Consider the following 6,994-nt stretch of genomic DNA (forward strand, 5'->3'; position numbering starts at 1 on the left):
TGGAAACAACCTCGATGTCCTCCAATGGAAGAATGGATGAAGAAAGTGTGGAATATATACACATTAGAGTACTACGCTGCGGTAAAAAACAATGACTTCTCGAAATTTGCTTGCAAATGGATGGAAATAGAAAACACTATACTGAGTGAGGTAACCCAGACCCAAAAAGATGAACATGGGATGTACTCACTCATAATTGGTTTCTAGCCATAAATAAGGGTCATGGAGTCTACAATTGGTGAACCTAAAGAAGCTAAGTAAGAAGGTGAACCCAAGGAAAAACATATAGTTATCCTCTTGGCTATGGGAAGTAGACAAAATTTCCGGGGAGAAAATTGGGATCTTGGGGGTGGGGGGGTGGGGGTAAGAGGAGATGGGGAGAGAAAAGTGCGAAGGGGAGGATGGGGGGGAACTTGGAGAAACAGGGTGATTGGGATAAAGGAAGGTTGGATAGGGGAGCACGGAAGCACAATTCTTAGTTAAGGGAGCCACCTTAGGGTTGGCAAGGGACTTGAACCTAGAGTGGCTCCCAGGAGCCCAAGGCGATGTCCACAGTTAGTTCCGTGGGCAGCTGAAGATAGGGAATCTGAAATGACCCTATGCTATAGCAATACTGACGAATATCTTGCATATCACCATAGAAGCTTCATCTGGTGATGGATGGAGATAGAGACAGAGACCCACACCGGAGCACTGGACTGAGCTCCCAAGGTCCCAATGAGGAACAGAAGGAGGGAGAACATGAGCAAAGAAGTCGGGACCACGAGGGGTGCACCCACTCACTGAGACAGTGGAGCTGATCTATTGGGAGCTCACCAAGGCCAGCTGGACTATGACTGAAAAAGCATGGGATAAAACTGGACTCTCTGAACATGGCGAACAATGAGGCTGATGAGAAGCCAAGGATAATGGCACGGGGTTTTGATCCTACGTAATGTGCTTGCTTTGTGGGAGCCCAGCCAGTTTGGATGTTCACCTTCCTAGATATGGACCTAGGTGGGAGGACCTAGGTCTTACCACAGGGCAGAAAACCCTGACTGCTCTTTGGACTGGAGAGGGAGGGCGAGAGGAGTAGGGGAAGGGGGAGAAGGGTGGGAGGAGGGGGAGAATGGTGGGAGGAGGGGAAGGGAAATGGGAGGCTGGGAGGAGGCGGAAACTTGTTTTTTTTTTCCTTTTCTCAATAAAAAAAATGCCTGAAAAAAAAAAAACAACAAAGCAACAAAATAAAAAATAAACTTACATTTTCTAAAATCTCATATTCCATATTCTGCTGCTTATGGGAGTCTCCATTGAGTTCCACTTATTTATTTCATTATCAGAATCTAATATTTAATTGCAGGAATGTTAAATGTAGACAGACAGCAAAAATGTCTTATTTTCTGTATATTACCAAACCTAGGTATATTCCTAAACAGACGTGACAGAAGCCTGCTGGAGTATTCCTGGAAGTCTCTACTGTCAAGTAATGTCCTCAGTTTCATGACAAGAATCTAAACCAGACACTATGCAGAAAGCACAGCAATAAAGTGTTAAGGTTACTAACAGGCAGGTTAATAAATTTTGTTATTTGGGTGCACCATACTCTAGAAATATTTTTATCCATAGCCCACAGATTTCAGCCTTATCTCAGTTACTGTTCGAGCCTCACCTCTTAATCTGTTCACAACAGCCAGACTAAAATACAGATTTAAGGAAATCTCAAGGAGAAGAGTGACAGCTCTAATGCAGTTCCTGCTGCTTCCTACATGAGGCACTGGATGGGCATCGTTTCCCTTAATGTAGCAATTAGATCATGCACTGGATCATAGTTTAAATGAAAAACTGATGCAGCACACTCATAACAAAAACTGTCTAAACAACAGAATATACAAATATTGCTATTGTACTGATTAAAACTATCTGAAGTGCAATTAAAACTTTTTAGCAGCAAATCATTTCCCTAATAAAATGCACCATAGAGTGATTTTATTATTAAGATAAAGCTAATGAATACAGAAATAATGTTTTCTTCAGTCTTTCTTTTAAAACAGGAAAAGTAGTTGATTAATTGACACAGCATAACTTTAAATATCTTAACACAGCATCAAGTCACTTATATGTATAGCGTACATGCATAAAGCACTGTGCTAAAATTGGTGGGACTGATTGTTTAGTAACAAATGGAATTAACTTTATGGGGATAATTGAAACAATAAAGCAAGTTAAAAAGTATATTACAGTATGATTCCAATTTTATTGTTTGATAATATGAATTTAAATTTTGTTACTTGATCTAGATATGTCCTTATATTAGATACTATTTTTGTCTCTATGACCTAACCAAAATAACAAAAATGTCTTGTAGTGAGAGGGGTTTATTGGGGTTCACCATTTGAATTGTTGGAATCCTTCAAAGCAAGTAAGGTATGGTGACTGAAGTAAGTACAGGATATGGCAATAGGAAGGTATGATATTTGCTACATTCTAGCTGGGAATGAGTTGGAACCACTAGAGTCCAATAGACCATCAGGACCCACCTCTCAAGGATCCACTTTCAGTGAGGTTTGAGCTATTTCTTCCACAACCTCCAAACAGTGCCACCAACTGCATGCAAAATTTTCAAACATGTAAGACTGTGGATGATAGGTACTTCATACTAACCCATAATTGTCCTTGTTAACATTTTTCAAATTAAGATTCTTATAAATTTTTAGGTATTACAGTTAACTTTTATCTACTGCTATCTTTTCAATTCTTAAACCTGTCCATGGTTTCCCTTTATTGTTATAAATGCTATTTTGAGTGATATTATTTCCATAACTTTTAGTTGGATATACCTAATTAGTAATATATAGTCATTTTGACATAGCTAATTAATTTCTTCCAAATTAATCTCATTTTTACATTTTTCAAATGTGTAAATATTTTCTAAATTTTTCAAATTTCAATATTTAAAAATTAAAGCACTACATATATATATATATATGGCTATATATATCATATACAGTAAAGGAGTGAGTTACATAGGTGACAATATATCTTTTGACATATTTTCCTCTTGCATATTCATTCTAAAGAACAGTGTCTTCATATTAATGACATGATCAGTGTCTCACTATGTGAAAAATGAATTCTATAGCAATATGATGATATAATATATTTTGTTTGGTAACTATTGTTATTAAAAGGCAATAACTAGAACCAGATGTGGTATATACCTACAGTCTCAGCAATCAGAAGTGAAAATCAGGCAAATATTTTTTGAGTTCAAGGGCAATCTGATTTACACATGGAATTCCAGAAAAGCCTATATATTGAAACACTGTTGAAAAGAAAGAAGAATCTATGAATGAAACACACTTTTCCATATGTTATTAATAATTTATATCAAGACATGCAAATTATGAGACTAATATAAATTATTAATTTTATTCTGTACCCTAAAAATAAAAAATTGACCTATAAAACAATATTGTGATTTATAACATCATAGCAACATCCAAACAGTAGTATAACTTTAATAATTTTTATTAAATAAGCCTTCTTTTAACAAATTCTCTCTAAAAACTTCAGAGGAAAACCAATATTCACTAGTGTTTTGGAATAAGTTTAACTAGTTTAAGTGATAACTGTTAGCTAGTTTAAGTGATACATTTTGATCATATGCCTATTATATAGTCAGCTAACCATAAATATTAGCTGTATATGTATCAAATATCTCTCAAAATAGTGTGTAAATTTACTCTTAAAATCATCCAGGAAACATTCAACAAAAGTACCACAAGAAATTCCCTGCACAATACGAAAAGACATGTTAGTTCCTCCCACCAAAATATCATGTGATGGAGGAAGGTCTTTGGCTAATAAAGGAACTGCCTTGGCCCATTTTATTGGTTGGAAGATAGGTGGGAGGAGAAAACAGAACAGAACGCTGGGAGGAAGAGGAAGTGAGGTCAGTCTCGACAGCTCTCCTCTCGGGAGCAGACACCTGAGAGAGATGCCATGCCCTGCTCCCGGGATGAAGCTCCGACCCAGGATGGACTAGGCTAGAATCTTCCTGGTAAGCGCACCTTGGGGTGCCATACACAGATGATTAAAAATGGGCTAAATTAATGTGAGAATTAGCCTAGAAGTGAATGGGCCAAGCAGTGTTTAAATGAATACAGTTTGTGTGTTGTTATTTCGGGCATAAGCTAGCCGTGTGGGTGGCTGGGGTGCTGGGGACGCAGCCCCACCGCCCTTATTACTACAGATTGGCGCCCACGTGGACAACTGAATCCACAGAAAGCCTGAAAAAGCTTGGGAAAGAGTAAAGCATGTTTTCTTGATAGTGACAATTTCTTGGATCTACTCTGCTTATTAGAGGCAAGCAAGCACTTTCATCTAAGAGAGGCTTCCTGACTCAGCTTCAGCTGCAAAACCCTGCAGCTCATTAAGAGGTCCTGCCACAAAACACTTAAACGGTGTTGACGAAAACCTGAACGCATGCTTTTCGGTTTTCAGCCGTAGCAGGAAAAAAGCTGCACCGTTTAAAAATGCCGGCTTTCTGGGCTGTCCTGCCAGCGCAAACTCTGACTCTTTTACACAGGTGGTCCGTGCCATTTGCAAGCACAGGCTGCTGAAGCTCGCATGCTGGCAGGGACCTTGAAATGCCATAGAGTTGTTGCAGTAAACATGGCTACAGCCTGTATATCCGCCATGAGGCTGGAAAGCTAAGGAATGGACTGGAAATAGCTGGCAAAGTCACGCCTTTAGTCCTACTGAGATTGCTTGGTAAATTAAAGATTCATGTGGTCAGAAAAAGAGAGATATACAGTAAAGAGAGATTCAAAGACAGAGAAAATTTCTGAATGATTTAAAGTGTGTTAAAAATATATGCAGACTAAAAGTTGAAGTTCTTAAAGTAAAAAACAAAAAAAGGAAGAGAGTTGTTGTGTGTGGTAGCACACGCCTTTAATCCCAGTGCCTAGAAGGCAGAGGCAAACAGATCTCTGTGAGTTCAAGGTGTAGTAGCTTCCGCCTTTAATCCCAATGCCTGGGAGGCAGAGACAGGCAGATCTCTGAGAGTTCAAGGACAGCCTGGTCTACAGAGTTACTTCAGGTCAAAGATACAGAGAACCTGTCTCAAAAAGCAAAAAGTTAAAAGTAAAAATAAACAAAATAGAGGTTAAAATAAAATGAACAAAGATGGAAAATACACAGAGAATTTTGATACTGTATGCTATTATGCTCTCTTTGAATTATTTGAATGATGAGGAAGGAGCAACAGCTGCTAAAAGATATTTATTTATAAATGCTGCTGAACTAATCCAACATAGATATTTTGAATTTGGATCTAAGAATATGATACTTTGGAAAGGAGTTTCTTATTTTGTTTTCACAGAGGATGAGACCCTGTTCATTTCTTCTATTCCGATTTGGTATGATGGACCACGTCCTCCTGAATGGTTCCTGTGCACGCCTTCAAAAAATTGCTTTGCTCAACTGCCAACTGAGATGAAACTAGCACACAGGTTATACCATGAAAGACCTAATTAACGACGCCCCCATTCAGCAGGAAGCAGTTTGGAGAGAAAAAATTGTGCCCATGTTCCCAAATATGGTTTATAAACGTTCTTTTACATTTAAAGGGGGATATGATATAGGTATGAATAATTTGCATTAGTATAGATTTTGCTTTATTGATAGAGATTTAAGGTCAATTTTGTTATATGTATAAGTGTTTCTGATTTTGATTAAGGTATTGTGATTGTGTAGTTCACTTAAATATGTACTGTATAATTAAGAAATATAGGTTGTTAATGGATAATCATCGATAATAGTAAAGCTTGTAGTCATGTTAGTTAGATTTTCTAGATATATAGAGATATATTTTAGATAGACATTCTTCATGTCTTTCAATGATTACAGAATAGGACATTTAATGTTTTAATAACTTAGGACTTTTCATGACAATGAGACACTCTGCTCCTGGCAGCACCAATCTACTTCAAGAGGAAGATGGGCATCGAAGAGGATCCTTATGGAGTTTGATAGCCATTTGGGCAAGAAACTGCTCTTGCCTGGACTATTGCATAAACTGGACACAAAGAACCCACAGAGAGAGGACTACTGAACTTGCCTAAGGTGAGATGATCTTTTGGGGTTCCTGATTCATGAAAGAGTCTGCAAGACATTCTGCAGGACACAACAGATAGTGACTGAACTGACTTTGAATTTTCCTGCTTTATGGAAATGTCTGCTGGATACCATGGGCCTGAAGGCTGAAGATGGATGCCCCAACGGTACAGAGGAACTTTGGGTGACTGTCCAGGCAGCAAGATGTCTCTGTCATTTCTAGAGTTTGATAGTTGTTTTTTTTCTTGTTTGCTTAGGTAGTATAGTATCTTTCTGGAGTCTTTGATGGAGTTAAGAATAGTTAGTTATAGTTATAGTTTTCCTTAGTTATGATAAAGATTATTGTAACTTTTACTTGATAACTGTTTCATTATATGTAATTTTGCTATGTTAAAGATAAAGCCTTTTTTTTTTTAAACCGAAAAAGGGGAAATGATGGAGGAAGGTCATTGGCTAATAAAGGAACTGCCTTGGCCCATTTTATTGGTTAGAAGATAGGTGGGAGGAGAAAACAGAACAGAACGCTGGGAGGAAGAGGAAGTGAGGTCAGTCTCAACAGCTCTCCTCTCGGGAGCAGACGCCTGAGAGAGACGCCATGCCCCACTCCAGGGATGAAGCTCCGACCCAGGATGGACTAGGCTAGAATCTTCCTGGTAAGCGCACCTTGGGGTGCCATACACAGATGATTAGAAATGGGCTAAATTAATATGTGAGAATTAGCCTAGAAGAGAATGGGCCAAGCAGTGTTTAAATGAATACAGTTTGCGTGTTGTTATTTCGGGCATAAGCTAGCCGTGCGGGCGGCTGGGGTGCTGGGGACGCAGCCCCGCTGCCCTTATTACTACAATCATGCAATTGCCAGAAGAATATTAGTGCTATATGGTATATATTTTCTTCA

Source organism: Microtus oregoni, unplaced genomic scaffold, assembly GCF_018167655.1.
Source record: "Microtus oregoni isolate MIOR12 unplaced genomic scaffold, Mior012 000001F_ref0000356, whole genome shotgun sequence".
Classification (NCBI taxonomy): domain Eukaryota; kingdom Metazoa; phylum Chordata; class Mammalia; order Rodentia; family Cricetidae; genus Microtus; species Microtus oregoni.